Genomic DNA, 17,673 nt, shown 5'->3' on the forward strand with positions numbered 1-17,673 from the left:
GTGGAGCAACCTGCCACCATTCACTGCCTTTGATATCTTCATCCTTTCCTGCATAAGAAACATAAGCAGCTGTCAGCACCAATCAACAAGTCTCCTCCCATCACTTAAATGCTAGCCTTTTTGGGTGCACTTACAATAGCAGGCTTAATTGGGAGATGTATTTGTATCAAAAACGGTGCAAAAATGCCATGGTTTTTGCAAAATTGTGATATTTTATTTTACCCTGATTTTGCAGCAAAAAACTCCTAAACTGTAAAAAACAGTTTGTTTTAATACACACAGCAAAATTGCATAAGGTGGAGTTTTGGAGGTGCAATGGTGATGTGATGACTACACTGTGTTCACAATTATTAGGGAAATTAGTATTTTTGACCATGTTAACATTTTTCTGCATATTTTCCAAGCTGTAGAAACTTTAATGCTTATTGGATAGAAGCATATCAGGTGATGTGTATTTGTGTAATGAGGGAGGGTGTCCTAAGGAGATCAAGACTCTATATCAAGGTGTGCTTAATTATTAGGCACCTTGTTTTATTAGGCTCTATTAGAGGGATGGAGCATTCTTAAAATTGCTTAGATATTGGGGTGTGATCACAGAATCATCAAACATTTTGTTGCAAGTAGTCAACAGGATCACAAGAAATTAACTGCCAAAGATTTGAATCAAACGTGAAGTGACCAGGAACCCATTATGCTCCAGTGCTGTCATATTCCAGAACTGCAACCTCACTGGAGTGCCCAAAAGTATAAGGTGTTCAGTGCTCAGAGACAAAGTAAGGAAGCCTGAAACACAACCATCACTGAACAAGACATATAAGTTGAAATGTCAAGATTAGGCCAAAAAATATCTTGGTTTTATGGACTGATGAGATGAGAGTGACTCTTGATGGATCAGATGGATGGAGCGTGGCTGGATCAGTAACAGGAACAGAGCTCCAGTTCAACGTCAGCAAGGTAGAGGTGGGGTACTGCTATGGGCTGTTATTATTAGTTGGACCTTTTTGTCTTGAAGATGGACTCGACTGTCAGTTTTTAGTAGGCACGTTCTTCAAGCAGTGGTACAGGAAAAAGTCTGCGTCTTTCAAGAAAACCATGATTTTCTGCAGGACAATGCTCCATCGCATGCATCAAAGTACTCCACTGAATGACTAGCCACTGATAGCCCTAAAGATGAATAAATAATTACATGGCCCCGTCCCTCACCTGATCTAAACCCTACTGAAAACTTGTGAGACCTTCTTGTGCCGTATTCACACATCAGTATTTTGATCTGTGATTTCCATCAGGATTGAAGCCTACACAGAGATAAGGTATAAGCAAAAGATTTGTACCTGTTCTTTGCTTAGAGTTGCCCCTGGTTTAAAAAAATATTTAAAAAACCTGAAATGTTTATTTGTAAATTTTGAGTGGTTTATTATTCTCACTTTAACATATATGTAAATAAACAAATGCGATGGGAAAATTTCCCTCTTTCATTTAGTTATAGAATAATTCTGCACACTAATAGTTGCCCTATAATTATACACACATAGATGTTCTCTTAAGAAAGTCAAAACATCACTTTACCTTCTTAAATATTCAGGCGTTAGGTTTATTATCATTTTGGATTGACCGACAGCACCGTAATTATTCTATAATAAAATTAATCCTTAAAACTTGCCTAAGAATTTTGTACACAGTGTATAGACACAATATAGTTGTGCGGCGGTGAGAAAAAGGGAATCCCAAGTTTAGCGAACAGCCCTTGGCCTATTGTGTATTGTGTACTGTTCCTATCTGTCCATCATACTGTTTCAGCTGCACCATCCATCTTCTCCTCCATTCATTTTAGATACATCTATATTTGCTAACTGTGGAGTTCTCAGAGCACCTTCAGCAAGGACAGGGACAACTATAGACTGCTGTAAAATGAGAAAAATAGTACTGGCCCCTACGGAATATTTAAATATGCTATCGGTTATATATTTTTAAGCATTTTCAGAGATATGTGTCCTTTTATATTATTTACTGTACTTTAAAAGGAATTTGTCAGCTCCAAAACATCCCCCAAACTAGAGTAAGCGGTGCATAATGTCATTTTTATCTCCATACTCACTCACATTCTGAACCTCCTCCCACAAACCAGCAGTAAAATTCACTGAGAGGACTAATCTTTTTGTCCTTTCCATTATGTGTGCAGTGGCTGGGTTTGGGGTGATGCTACACTGGGTCCCCCGGATACCATTGAGGTATCACCGCGTGTTGCTCCTCTCTGGGAGGTTGGTGAGGCGTGGTGCACCCCAAAGGGAAAATAGGTCTTGAGGGCCAATCACAGTGGAAACTGCATTTGAATCGCTGTGATTGGTCAGTCAGATTTGACTGACCAATCGCAGCGTTCAGCTGCGCAGCTCCAATCTCTCCAAAGAGAGTGTTGAGGAGATTGGTGCTGCGCTGCTGTCTTAATCACCCCCCCTCACATTAAGGATGGCCGAGCAGGACCCCGCACCCCTTCCCGGCCCCACAATTAAAGGGGTTGGACACTCTGTTAGCACTTATTAAAACTATAAAGAAAGTAGGGAGATATAACACTTACTAATATATCTTCTTAAGCAGATCTGTCTGGTTTCCTTGCTATTGGAAGCCACTCCCCTCCTGTTCTGCTCTCACCACGCCCCCTCCAGTTCTGCTCTCACCACGCCCCCTCCTGTCCTGCTCTCATCACGCCCCCTCCTGTCCTGCTCTCACCACGCCTCCTCCTGTCCTGCTCTCCACACGCCCTCCTGTCCTGCTCTCTTCACGCCCCCTCCTGTCCTTCTCTCACCACGCCCCATCCTGTCCTGCTCTCACCGCGCCTCCTCCTGTCCTGCTCTCCACACACCCCCTCCTGTCCTGCTCTCACCATGCCCCCTCCTGTCCTGCTCTCACCACGCCCCTCCTGTCCTGCTCTCTCCACGCCCCCTCCTGTCCTGCTCTCTCCACGCCCCCTCCTGTCCTGCTCTCACCACGCCCCCTCCTGTCCTGCTCTCACCACGCCCCTCCTGTCCTGCTCTCACCACGCCCCCTCCTGTCCTGCTCTCTCCACGCCCCTCCTGTCCTGCTCTCACCACGTCCCCTCCTGTCCTGCTCTCACCACGCCCCCTCCTGTCCTGCTCTCGCCACGCCCCCTCCTGTCCTGTTCTCACCACGCCCCTCCTGTCCTGCTCTCACCACGCCTCCTCCTGTCCTGCTCTCACCACGCCCCTCCTGTCCTGCTCTAATCATGCCCCCTCCTGTCCTGCTCTCACCACACCCCCTCCTGTCCTGCTCTCACCATGCCCCCTCCTGTCCTGCTCTCACCATGCCCCCTCCTGTCCTGCTCTCACCACGCACCTCCTGTCCTGCTCTCACCACGCCCCCTCCTGTCCTGCTCTCACCACGCCCCCTCCTGTCCTGCTCTCACCACGCCCCCTCCTGTCCTGCTCTCACCACGCCCCCTCCTGTACTGCTCTCACCACGCCCCCTCCTGTCCTGCTCTCACCACGCCCCTCCTGTCCTGCTCTCTCCACACCCCCTCTTGTCCTGCTCTCACCACGCACCTCCTGTCTTGCTCTCACCATGCCCCCTCCTGTCCTGCTCTCACCACGCCCCCTCCTGTACTGCTCTCACCACGCCCCCTCCTGTCCTGCTCTCTCTACACCCCCTCTTGTCCTGCTCTCACCACGCACCTCCTGTCTTGCTCTCACCACGCCCCCTCCTGTCCTGCTCTCACCACGCCCCCTCCTGTACTGCTCTCACCACGCCCCCTCCTGTCCTGCTCTCACCATGCCCCCTCCTGTACTGCTCTCACTACGCCCCTCCTGTACTGCTCTCACCACGCCCCCTCTTGTCCTGCTCTCACCACGCCCCCTCCTGTCCTGCTCTCACCACACCTCCTCCTGTCCTGCTCTCACCACGCCCCTCCTGTCCTGCTCTCACCACGTCCCCTCCTGTCCTGCTCTCTCCACACCCCCTCTTGTCCTGCTCTCACCACGCCCCTCCTGTCCTGCTCTCACCACGTCCATTCCTGTCCTGCTCTCACCACGTCCCTCCTGTCCTGCTCTCTCCACACCCCCTCTTGTCCTGCTCTCACCATGCCCCCTCCTGTCCTGCTCTCACCACGCCCCTCCTGTCCTGCTCTCACCACGCCCCCTCCTGTCCTGCTCTCACCACGCCCCCTCCTGTCCTGCTCTCACCACGCCCCCTCCTGTCCTGCTCTCACCATGCCCCCTCTTGTCCTGCTCTCACCACGCACCTCCTGTCTTGCTCTCACCACGCCCCCTCCTGTCCTGCTCTCACCACGTCCCCTCCTGTCCTGCTCTCACCACACCTCCTCCTGTCCTGCTCTCACCACACCCCCTCCTGTCCTGCTCTCACCACGCCCCCTTCTGTCCTGCTCTCACCATGCCCCCTTCTGTCCTGCTCTCACCATGCCCCTCCTGTCCTGCTCTAACCATGCCCCCTCCTGTACTGCTCTCACCACGCCCCTCCTGTACTGCTCTCACCACGCCCCCTCTTGTCCTGCTCTCACCACGCCCCCTCCTGTCCTGCTCTCACGGCTGCCTCCCTAGTCCATCCCTACAGGTGCCATGGAGGAGCTACCTCATCCATGCCTGAAGGAGTGTGCTGCTGTCTGGGTCCTAAAGCACCCTGCTTGTATCAGAGATGCTTACCTTCTGTGACTGGCACTCCTGGCTGTGCTGGGCTGGCAGGGGCTTAGCAGGGACCCTTGTTAAAAGCTAAAATAAAGAAACTTTTGCAGGAGGAAGAGAGACTGAGAAGAAGCTGTGATGGCTGATCTGACTGCAGTCTCTGCCCCCTCTTCTTCCCCTGTACTGAGAGGATGCTGCCAACATGTGAGGGTGTAGCAGAGCCAGGGAAGCGATGTGGACCACAAACTGTGAGCAATCCCAGTGTCTGTCCTGTGTATGGCCCCTTTGCTCTGTGTTCTTATCACAAACATGATATTACAGCCAGACCAACAGTTCAGGAGCTTTAACCCCTTGTGAGCTGTCAATATGGCTGAGGACAGTGATATCAGCAGCAGTTACTGGTCTCATCTGTAAATTTGTGCCATCTCCTTCCTGGACTCTGTATATGGTGATATGTGACCCCCTGTACACTGTATATACTGATGTGTGACTCCTTAACTGTATATAGAGATCCGTGGCCCCCTGTACACTGTAAATACTGATATGTGACTCCCACCACTGCATGTAGAGATCCGTGACCCCCTGTACACTGTATACAGTGATCCATGCTAACAGTAGCCCATAAGTGCCACCGGAAGTCCACTCCGGCCCCATTCACTTTAATGGGGACAGGTCAGAGATGTGGCCACAGCTCTGCAAACATGCTGAGAGGCGGCCGGACAAAAAACGCAGCGTACTGGGCATCAGTGAATGTGAATAGGGCAGGAGCGGACTTCCAGCGGCACTCGTGGGCTAGCGTTAGCACAGATCCGGCAGGGGAACAGCCTGCTGGACCCTGCTAACGCTAGTAGGAAAGGGGGTTTTGTTATAAGGGAAAAATAATACAATTTACAGAAAACAACCTAAACCCAAACTTCTGTGAAGAAGTTCGGGTTTGGATCTGGGTAGCAAACATGCCGATTTTTCTCACGCGCGTGCAAAACGCATTAAAACGCTTTGCACTCGCCGGGAAAAATCACGCATGTTCCCGCAACGCACCCACATCTTTTCCCGCAACGCCCGTGTGAACCCAGCCTTAGGTGGCTATACACATAAGATTAAAGTTGGCCGGAATGGCAGATTTCAGCCATTATGGCTGACTGTCAATTGAAAAACTAGCATGAACAAACATTTGCGATCGCCTACGGCAGACTCTTGTCTGCCGAAAATGCAGTCCACAGTGCTTGAAAACTTCATCTGCATGTTGATGGCATGATCGGCTGAATTCAGCCAATCACTTGACATTGAGCTCAAGCACCTGGGAGTCTGTTTTTATAAAAAAATAAAAAAAAGATTCAGCATAGTCTATTGTTTTAACATAGTACTCTGCATAGTGTAGCACATTGGCTTTCAAGATAATGAATGATATATATGTTACATTTCCAACTTTCTTGAAATTCAAGGCAACCCCTTTAAATTTATTTGATCGCAGGAAATAGATTTTTTTTTATTGGATTCATCATAAAAAAAAAAATCTGTGTCTAGTTGTTGTTATTACACACTTGCTATAGAGCCGCCTAGTGCCACTTAACTACACAAGGTCCCTGAAATACACTTACATCAAGATCCCCAGGATAGGACATCAATATCGGATCAGGGGTCCTATACCACAAACCTGCACTGGTCACTTGTTTTGGGGTAGCTTCAGTGCCGGAACTAAGCAGCCCCATGCAGCTATCTGCATGAGGGTGTGGAGGATGTGGGTAGTAGTACTCACAGTTACAACGCTCCCTGAAATGTGCAGTGACGGGAAGAATGCACTGTGACAAACTCCCCTCTTTTGAGGTTGCCACGAGTGCTTGGAGAGGACTACTTGCCAGCCTCTTACCATGTGATTACGGTCCCACCGTTTTTATGCAATAGCGGCATAGTTATATAAGTTCATTTATTTTTCTGTCTTTGGAATTTTATTGTATGTTATGTGAAGGTACCCAGATAGCTAATTTTAGTGTATTCGTGTAGTCTGAGTGCCATTCATCTAATAATATGCTCTCAGACTTGAGTTATCTGGGGATATGTTAAATGTCTGTCCTGAGAGATAATTGGATTGTTCCTCGGGTTTCTCCAGGGCAGAGAGGAGGAAACCATGATGCATTGTGGGGATGTATTGTGTCTGTGTATCCTGAATTGCTGCGTGTCTGTCCTGTGTCGCAGTCTTCCTTCTGGTCCCCTAGGGGCGTGTCCACCAGATGGGGACTTGCATAAATACGGGCGGGTAGCCCTCAATAAAGAGTTCCTGTTTTACCCTTTACCATGTTGAGGCTGGTGTTTGGGTAACTGATCGACACTGGGGATTGCTATACGCTGGAGATTTGCTATACTCCCCTGGCATAACTACTAGCTCTTGGAAGAGCTGTTCCTGCTCTCTGGGTGTAGGAGAGGTTCACCCACTGGAGCCTGGAACCTTGTCATAGGTCCAGGGTGGGTAGGAGATGGTGAGACCTTAGCAGCTGAAGAAGTCAGTGCACTGTAGTGCTGCAGGAAATATTGAGGCCAAGTTAACAGCAGAATGGTTCTTTACTGAAGAATCAAGTTCAGGGTCATTAGTCACAGTTCTCAGTATGCATGGACTGACAGATTTTATGTTCAGGTTCACCAGATCACACAGGTTACATGACTGCAGGAAAAGTTAATAGGCCAAAATGTCTCTTTAAAGCAGTTTTCCTCAACACTTCAAACTAAGTGCTACACACTTTTCACAGGTTGCTGTACTCATAATTAATATTACTACAGGTTTCTCCTGCGAATGTAGTATGGTGGGCATATATGGATTCTGTCTGGTCTAGGGCCAGAAGCCTTCCACTCTCTGGACAATGTCTGCTATGGATTCTATAAGCTTCTCTTATAAGCAGTTTATCTTCACAGAACTTCTACATGCACCTCCTCTCAACACTAGAATGTTTTTTAATGTTTTCTTTCTCCACCTTGGCTGGTGTTAAGCTTTTTATGCGGGCTAGCTTTCTGCAGGGCTGTTTTCAACTGACTTAGCATACTACACTGACCAGATATTCACTGTATCTATTTTGAATGATTCTATTCTGACCATTCCCTATTAGGAGGGTGTAAACAGCCCCACCTAACAGTTTGTTGCTAAGGCCTATTAACTCTTAAAGCAAATTACATACAGAATGCATTAATATACAAAAAAACTCATTTTTTTTTGCCTAGTAGAAGCCTTAACACAGGAAATGCACAGTTAACCCATTTGCAGTGACACACTGCATTACCAGTGGGACACTGCGTCCATCTACTATGTAATGGACACAGCTGGTTACTGCAGCGCCATTCCAATTTACTTCAATGGGACCAGCACCGCAGCAACCAGCTTCATCCACTATAACAGTGGATAGAGCTAGTAGATTCGGTACAGACTCCCAGCACCAGAACTAACCCAAAACTGTTTATTAGTGAGGTGCAGCGTGCGGGCAATCCACCAATCAGATACTGATCGCTTATCTTGAGGATAGTCTATCATAAATAAGATCATGGACAACACGATTAAACAGACATTGACTTTCAGGTTACAGAGACAGTTTTCTTTCTTTTGGAGGACAACATTTTGTGAGTATATATATATATATATATATATATATATATATATATATGTATATATATATTGCCAATGGAGCTGCCAGAGGGCCATATAAAGGCCATTAAAATGGTGTATCTCACCCAGAGAAAGCTGGATGAGAAGAAGAAAGGCTGGAAAAATAGTGTTTTTCCTCTGTGCGCATCAACCCGGCTGTTAATAAGAGGTAATTAGCAGCCAGCTAAGGAGCTTCTCAATCAAGGCTCCCTGTCTGGGGAAGGAGCAGGCTGTGCCAAGGCCTGCGTGAGCCAGGACCCTCTAACCCTGTGTTGGGTAAGAACTCAGTGGTGTTTTGGGGAGCTGGGTCGTAGACCCAGTTCTCAATAGAGAGGGCAAAACTACTGTGCAGACGACCTAGGATTTATGTTTATGGATTATGTTGTGATGCCTGTAAAAGTGACAATAAAGCTGGTTGTGGCCAGTTTCCACCCAAATCTGCAGTGACTTCTTGAGGTCTGCCAACCGTCTAAGCTGAGAAGACAGCGATCCTGGAGAGCTAAGTGACCCATAGTTGTCACTATATATATATAGATATATATCTATATATATATCCTGCAAAGCATTTAGGGTGTTGCCACTAGAGACGGCCTTGCGGTTCGCCTGGCGGTCGTTTCACAGCGATCTTTGCTCGTTCGCGGTTCGCCAAACGGGCGAACATATGGTGATGTCTGCCGGCGCCATATTCTTTTACATTGTGAAGAACTTGGACCCATGACACATCCATCAGGTGGTACAGGACAGCCAATTGAGACGTTTCAGCACATGGACATACCCCCTACCTTATAAATAAACCCGATCTGGCCGCCATTTTACATTCAGTCTTTTGCCAGTGTAGGGAGAGATTGCTGTGTGGAGCAGGGACAGACTGTTGGGGACACCAAACGCTAGCTAATAGGGCCACAAAAGTCCTTTTAAGGACTGGTATAGGTGTGCTATCGATTGGTGTGAGTTACTGAGGGGTATAATATACTTATAATATAATTTCTAACATAGAAAGTGTATTATAGTGCATTTGTATTGTGCAGCAGTTGTGTGCGGTTTTGCTGTTATACTGCAGCTACCCAGAATGTCAAACGCTATTGGAACAAATAATTTCTACTGGTGTGATATACCAGAAAACTCCTAGTCTGAATCTGCCTTTATTTTCATCCACAGGCAGCATTCTGGTGCACATGTGAGGCCCGGGCTATATCAGTGTCATGGAAGGTGTACAGAAACTAGAAGACACAAAATGAAGATCCGACTGACCGGATCCAAAACTAAGGAACCAGAGGGTAAGCCCTGTAACAGACCTGGCTCTCTCCCTTACTGCTCAGCCTATGCAAAAATCTCTATTGTAGATGATTGCATATCCTCGTTCCTCGACTGTATGACACCTGAACACCCTATAATAGTGAGGGGACACGACCACCGGCTCCCTACACTTAATACGGAGGGAGTCAGGGTCACCTAGGATCCAGCAAACAGGAAAACACAAATGAATGAACAAACTTATCTGTAGAAGACTCAGTAGTAGCATCCAGCATGCACACACTCCAGGAAGTTGTATAAACCGCAAAGTGGTGCAGTATGGGAAGGGATTTAAAGGGATGCAATCAGTGCAACTACATGACAGCTGAGAGAGGCTAACGAGATGAGAAAACGAAAGCAAAACAAAAGGAACCTCAAGGAGGAGGTTCTGAAGAACGTCTGTCAGAGCTTCTCAGATGTCTGGTGGTGACACCAGTCTTGGGTGGGGCCCAGAGTTCTCTGCCTCCTCCCATTGTATGCATGGTTACATGCTGGAGGTTACTGGGAGATTGCTTTGAGTCAGACCTTGCGCTCCTGTAATTTCACCCACTGGCTCCTGGTAATGACCATACGGCCCAGGTAGGATTAGCGTTAGGTCCCGAGCTACTTGAGAAACCTTGGCACAGTGCTCGGGCTCAGACATGTCCTCATGTAGGACATGTTGGCTAATGTCTCAATTTTAACACCAGTTTGTGGGCTTAGTAAGACCGCAGAGTGCACCTATCTTTGTTTTTGTTATATTATTTGTACTGTTTATCACATCAACACATTTTTCTATCCTGTGTAGGATGTCCATTGTGGTACTTGTGGTCCACTGCAGGCATCCTCCGTTGTATGCGTTTTTGCTGGGGATTGCCATTAGCAGCGGACCACAAGTGCAGGATCTGCCCCCCCCCCCCCACCGTATAGATGCACCACTGCATATGGTGTTGAGCACTTCCTGCTTTTTAACACCACGCCAATTTGTAGTTTGTGATATACCAGTTGCCCCCCAAAAAAACTGATTGAAGCAGGGGTGTTATATACCAATAATATACGTTCTATATAGTGCATTTGGGTAGTGCAGCATTTGTTTGCGGTTTTGCTGCGTTACCACAGCTATACAGAGTGACAAACGCTATTGGAACAAATAATTTCTACTGGTGTGATATACCAGTTGCCCCCCCCCCAAAAAATGATTGAAGCAGGGGTGTTATATACCTACTTCCATAAATACTGCTCTTCTATAGGGACTTTTGTCACAGGGTCATTTTGAAAATGCCAGACAGAGGAAGAAGCAGGTCATTCCGCAGTGGTGGTAGGGGTCGGGCAGGAGCACCAGGCTGGAGCCTAAGTGGGAAGTTGCAGAAGGTGCGTGCAATTACGTCAAAGGATGCACCAGACTTGGTTGAGTGGCTCACTCAGCCTTCCGCTTCTGCACCCTCCTCATCCTCTCTATCTGCACCCTCTTCACTCTCTGCTGTGTGCACCCCCAAAGACACCACCACCACCACCACCATATCCCCTCCGCTCGAGTCAGAGGAATTATTTTCCCATCCATTACAAGACCTTACTGATGCGCAGCCATTCTTGGCATCGGATCTGGAAGAGATGGTATCAAAGGTGGCCACCCAGCAGTCTGACGACAGTACCCAAACAGCCCAAGGAGGGTGATCCCGCAGTTGTTGCCTACTCCGAGATCTCTAATGTCAGTGGTGGTGAAGGGGACGATGAAGAAGTGTCGATAAACGTCACGTGGATGCTCACAAGAGAGGAAGAGGAGGGGAGTTCTGAGGGAGAGACGGAGCAGCAGATAGGGAGGAGAAGGATAAGAAGCTGGCAGAACTTACAGTGCACAGGAGGCAAAAAGCAGACTGCTAATGTATCTGGAATGAGCCATCCACCATGCACGGTCACATCTGGTGCTTCCAGGACACCAGCACATGGCTCCACAGTGTGGGCTTTTTTAACGTGTCCGCTGCTGAAAATAGTGTTGCCATCTGCAGCCTGTGCTGTCAACGCATAATTTGCGGTAAGCCCAACCCTCATCTTCGGACGACCGGTTAAAAAAGGCACTTGGCCTCTCATCACCGAGCCCAGTGGGAGCAACACCGTCAGAACCCACAAAGACACACTCCTGGTGCTCCACGTCCTGCCTCTTTCTCCTCTCTCCTCCCATTTATTCTCCACTCCACCTTCCACCATGCCGTTGTCACGTTCATCTGGCAAAAGACAGGCTTCCATGGCCCAAATGATCGAGCAAAAAAAGATGATGACGCCGGATAACCCTCTTGCCCAATGGCTGACCGCTAGCTTGTCGGAACTGCTAGCCCGCCAAACTACTGCCATATAAACTGGTGGAGTTGGAGGCCTTTAAAAAATGTGTGGCAATTGGCACACAGCAATGGAAGGTCCCCGTAAGGAAACATTTCTCCCGGAAGGGCATCCCGGAGCTATATGGCCACATTCAGTGACAAGTGAATGTATCTCTGGCACACAGTGTCGGTGCCAAGATACATCTGACCACAGACACGTGGTCTAGCAAACACAGGCAGGGAAGGTACCTAACTTTTACTGCACGCTGGGTGAACCTTCTGTCGGCCGTCAAGCATGCAACCGTGGCACCCATGTGGATTTGGTGTTACTGCCACGGATTGCATGCAGGCCTGCCTCTTCTTCTCCTCCTCCTACTCTATCTTCCGTCTCCTCCTTGGCTGACTCCTCCTTTTCCACTGCTACCGCCTCTTCCGCTGTGCCCCCCAAGCTCCCCAGAACCTATTCGACGTGCCAGGTGTGCTGTGGCTGTTGTGCCTGGAAGCCAAATGCCACACCGATCCTGCACCTCTTTTAGCTTTGTGGTCACAGGCTGATGAGTGGCTAACCCTGCTCAATTTGACAGTTGGTAAAGTGGTGTGCAACAATGGTGCCAATCTGCTGAGCGCGCTGAAACAGGGCAAAATGACACACGTGCCGTACATGGCACACGTCCTGAACTTAGTTGTGCAGCGATTTGTTGCCAAATACCCCGGGGTCCAGGACTTCTTGTGGCAGGCAAGGAAAATCTTTGGCCATTTTAGAAGATCTCACACGGCCATGGCTCGTCTTGCTGACATTCAGCGGTGACGTCTGATTTGTGACTGCCCGACCCGATGGAACTCTACCTTGTATATGCTTGATAGGCTGCTCAAGCAGAAACGTGCAGTGAACGACTACCTGTACGAACTCTGCGGCAGGACAGGTTCTGGAGAGCATGTTTTTTTTTTTCATCGCGCCATTGGCTGCTCATGCGCGATGCATGCAGACTACCGCAGCCATTTGATGAGATCACCAAACTGGTCAGTAGCAGCCAGGGTGTCATCAGTGACATCGTACCCTATGCCTTCTTTCTGGAGCGTGCACTGCGTTGTGTCATTGATCAAGCCGTCGAGGAGCAGGAAGATGAGGAAGTCGCAATGCTGGATGAATTCTCAGAGGGGGCTTCTCCAACTGAGACAAGTCAACAGGAGTCTGAAGAAAGTCAGAAGAGGATGGTGCCGGGGCGGAAGAGGAGCAAGAAGAGCATGCTTTAAACTTTTCGGGGATCCTTGGTGTTGTCCGTGGCTGGGGGGAAGGAGACGGAGGATGACATTATCCTGGACGATGAGCAGGAGACAGGCCACTCCCCCACTTCCAGTTTAGTGCAAATGTTGGCCTTCAAGCTCCAGTGTTTGAAGAGGGACCCCCGTATAAAAAGCATAAAGGGCAAGGACCAGTACTGGGAGGCAACGTACTTTGGACCCCTGGTACAAAAATAAAATGGCAGACATGTTACCAGCATCACATAGGGCTGTCAGAATGCAGCACTCCCAGGCCTTGCTTAGAGAAATGCTGCATTCTGCTTTTGCGGGCGCTGGCAGAGGAATTTCTACTCACAGAGAAACTGTTGCGGGTACCAATCCAGCAGCGCATGCAAGAAGAGGGCGGTTTGAAGATGTATTGGTCACTTAGGATATGAAATCATTCTTGCAGCCATCCCATCGATAGTCGCCCTCTGGATCCAGCCTCAGATAACGCCTAGACCGACAGGTGTACAACTACATCAGGTTAACGGCCAATGTGGACGCTCTGAGAAGCGAAGAACCCCTGTACTACTGGGTGTGCAGGCTTGACCTGTGGCCAGAGCTGGCACAATTTGCCATGGAACTCTTGGCTTGCCCCTCATCCAGTGTCCTGTCTGAAAGGACGTTCAGCGCAGCAGGGGGGATCGTGACCGATAAGCGCACTCGCCTAGCTCACGACAATCTGGACTACCCCACATTTCTAAAAATGAATGAGGCATGGATCTCGGAGGAATTCAGCACGTGAGGAGTCGATAACGTTTAATTGAATTTCCTCATGACAGCCCACAAATATCCGCCACCACCCAGAACAAATAATGGTCCCTGTCTTGGGTAAATACAGCGGCATAAAAAGCCTTTTCTGTCCGTTGAATGCCTAATGTTTTGGGCCTCGGAGGAATTCAACACCTGTTACGACCACTTGTTTCAACTATTATCATTAGGGATTTTTTCAAGAGGGGGGATTTCGTTAGCCATGTTTTTAATCAAATTTTTTATTTTTAGTTCTTTTAAACATATGTATTTGACCTGTATTTGTACTGGACTTCAGTAAAATTGATATCCATTGCCCGTCTAATAGACCTCCAGCCGCATACTTACTTGTTCTTTTATGTACGCTGAATGCATAATTTTTGGGGCCTGTAGTCCACTGGCCTGTTGTAAAATTGATATCCAATGATCATGTAATCTACCTCCAGCCACAAACTTACTTGTTCTTTTATGTACGCTGAATGCATAAGTTTTGGGGCCTGTAGTACACTGGCCTGTTGTAAAATTGATATCCAATGACTGTGTAATCTACCTCCAGCCAAATACTTACTTGTTCTTTTCTGTACACTGAATGCATAATTTTTGGGGCCTGTAGTCTACTGACCTGCTATAAAATTGATATCCAATGACCGTGTAATCTACCTCCAGCCACATACTTACTTGTTCTTTTCTGTACGCTGAATGCATCATTTTTGGGGCTCGTAGTCCACTGGCCTGCTGTAAAATTGATATCCAATGACCTGTAATCTACCTCCAGCCACATACTTATTGTTCTTTTCTGTAGGCTGAATACATAATTTTTGGGGCCTGTAGTACACTGGCATGCTGTAAAATTGATATCCACTGACCCTGTAATCTACCTCCAGCCACATACCTGTACTTGTTCTTTTCTGTACTATGAATGCATAATTGTTGCAGCCTCGGAGGAATTCAACACCAGTGACGACCACCTGTTATCAAATTTCAACTATTATTAGGGTTTTTTTTTCAAAAGGGGGGATTTCGCCATGTTTTAATCCAATTTTAAATTTTAAACATATGTATTTGTCCTGTATTTGTACTGGCCTGCAGTAAAATTGATATCCATTGACCATGTAATCTACATCCAGTCACATACTTACTTTATCTTTTATGTCCGGTGAATGCCTAATGTTTGGGACCTGTAGTCCAGTGGCCCACAGTAAAATTTTTATCCACTGACCGCATAATGTACCTCAAGCCACATAATCACTTGATCTTTTCTGTCCGGTGAATGCCTAATGTTTGGGGCCTGTACTCCCGTGGCCTAAAATAAAAATTTTCTAGACTCCAGCAGGCCACATTTTTGACAGTTTCCCTTTAAGTTGCATAAAAATGGCCCCTGATTAAAATACATATTTTTTGTGGGAATTTTTGCCATTGATCCCAATCTGGTATGTCACTGTCCATGTTGTGGGACAATTTGTGCACTTCTTGTAAGTATTTGGTGGCTGCAATAATGACCTGAAGGTTTTTCAGGTTTGCCTGCAATTAAAGTGAATGGGGCCCACTGTGAATGGTCTAACATCACTAGTTGCCACATTTTGTCTTCTTTTATAATCCACTCCAGATTTTGGCTTCAAACACTAAATTAAAAAAACTGGGTATTGGTGGTGGGAATATAGAACTCACTGTGCCCTTTGTCAGTGTAGGCAGCTCTGTCTTCATCTCTTTCCCTCTTAGACACGCATACATTAGAGAGAGTAATGACAAATGTCTTATATGTTTATTAGAAATTGTTTATTACATTAAATGTAAGGACAGTAATTACTTGCATGAAATTATATAATCATCCTCTGCTTGCTGATGAAAATGAAGGTCTCTCAGTTTCTTCAAATATAATTTTTTCTTTCCTCTTGCAGTACCAGTTTTTACCAGAGTACAACTGGCCTACCCTTTTCATAGGCACCAATGCAACTGTGCCACCAGCTATGAGATCTAATTAAGATAAAACCCTGATCTTTAAAATGCAATAACTTTGGAATAAAGCAAGGCTCAGTCAAGTTCGCTTAACACTACAAACCATCATTTTTATTCCAGTAAATCTGTAATATTGCCACTTAAACGAGAGACGGATGAAAGTAAAGTTATGATATGAATTTACTTATTTTCCCTGAAACCATTTATGCAGTGATATTTTGACCATAGCTAATATTTGAGTTGCAGAAAAAACAGCACTGCTTCAATTACTGGACATAGATTTATTTTTCAATCAGACAGCTGACAAATAATTTAAAAGATGACAGAATTTATGGGGTATATACAGTGCCAAAAAGGGTTGTAAACTGATATACTGCAATATGAAGATAGAGATGACTATTCACGACATGGTTTCTTTAGTTTCATACACATAAGCAATCATTTGAAAACATGCAGCCGGGTATGGCAGTCATAATGTGAATTCTTGCTGGGAGACAAAGCTGCCTAATGCCACGTTACATGAGATGAATGAACAGGCAATTATCAGGAATTAACCATTTGTTCTCCATAATTGTCAGCACAGATGAGAGTGATCACTGCTGTGATCGTTGGTTCCCATATGAATTGCTTGTTTCAACAGACCCTTGATTTTGATGTCTGCATCAACAATGCTTTCACCAGATGAACAAGCTTTTGCTTGTTCATCAGGTGATCGGTGGCAGCTTAACACATGGCAATTATTGGGAGTTAGCATTCATATCAGCACTCATTCCTGACAATCAGTGTTGCCCCGTTATCCCATGCCTGCCGCTGCCCCACTGTTCCCTGCAGGCATGGGGGCCGCGCTACTCGCCCTGGTAGCCCTCTGTTGGTCCAGTTGCACTCTTCTCCTAGCCGACAGCAGTCTCGCTGCCGACACATATAGTGTCTGCTGCAAGCTGTGGCTTGTGTCCCATGCCTCTTGCTGGGATATCCTGGTGTCCAATAGGGTACACACATGAACTCTCCCAGGACAGCATGAGCGTGTCCAAATCCTTCCCTAGCCTATGGAAGGCCACACCAGGGTATGTAAGGCACCTTCTATAGTGGGAGGGTACCTGAGATTTAGGTTTCTAGGATCTACTATTCCAGCAAAGGTGTCTGACCACGCACCAAACCTCTGCTTCTCAATTGACTCCATGCTGACTGCCCTGTTCCTTGTTTAGCTCTTTAGCCACCTGCATTGACCTCGGGCCTGACCTCTGGTTATGCTAGCAATCTGCCTCCCCTGCTTCTGCCCGTATTCAGACTATGCTTGACTTCTCTGTGCTGCGCACCGGTGTCTATGAAACCTGTGGATCAGCAACCAACCACACTGGGACTATTTCAGGAGGTAGTGGCCTGGTGGCTTCCTTGCAGCAAAGTCTAGATTACTATACATAGGTTAAAGGGTGAATACCAGGGGACTGCCAGGATGATTCCCTTAGAGTTAGCCTACAGTTAAACTGGTTGGTTGGTATAATCGGTTCACACCCACTGCCATAATAATCAGCTCATGTAAACGGGTCTTTAGTGTAGATAATTAACTAACTGGATGGTGATACATGAAATAATCTCTTTGTTTTCTCAATATGCTTAATAACAAATTTACACCTTCAGGTGTCACGCATATAATTACATAGTTAATATGGTTGATAAAAGACATAAGTTCATCAAGTTCAAACAAGGGATGGGTGGGGATGTGAAAAGGGGAGTGAGACCCAAATTTCAACACATTTTACTAAGCATTAATGTTTACTAATTATTACTTTTACAAATTCATCTAACCCATGTTCGTGTCCACAGG

The sequence above is a fragment of the Bufo gargarizans genome, chromosome 2, assembly GCF_014858855.1.
Source record: "Bufo gargarizans isolate SCDJY-AF-19 chromosome 2, ASM1485885v1, whole genome shotgun sequence".
Lineage (NCBI taxonomy): Eukaryota > Metazoa > Chordata > Amphibia > Anura > Bufonidae > Bufo > Bufo gargarizans.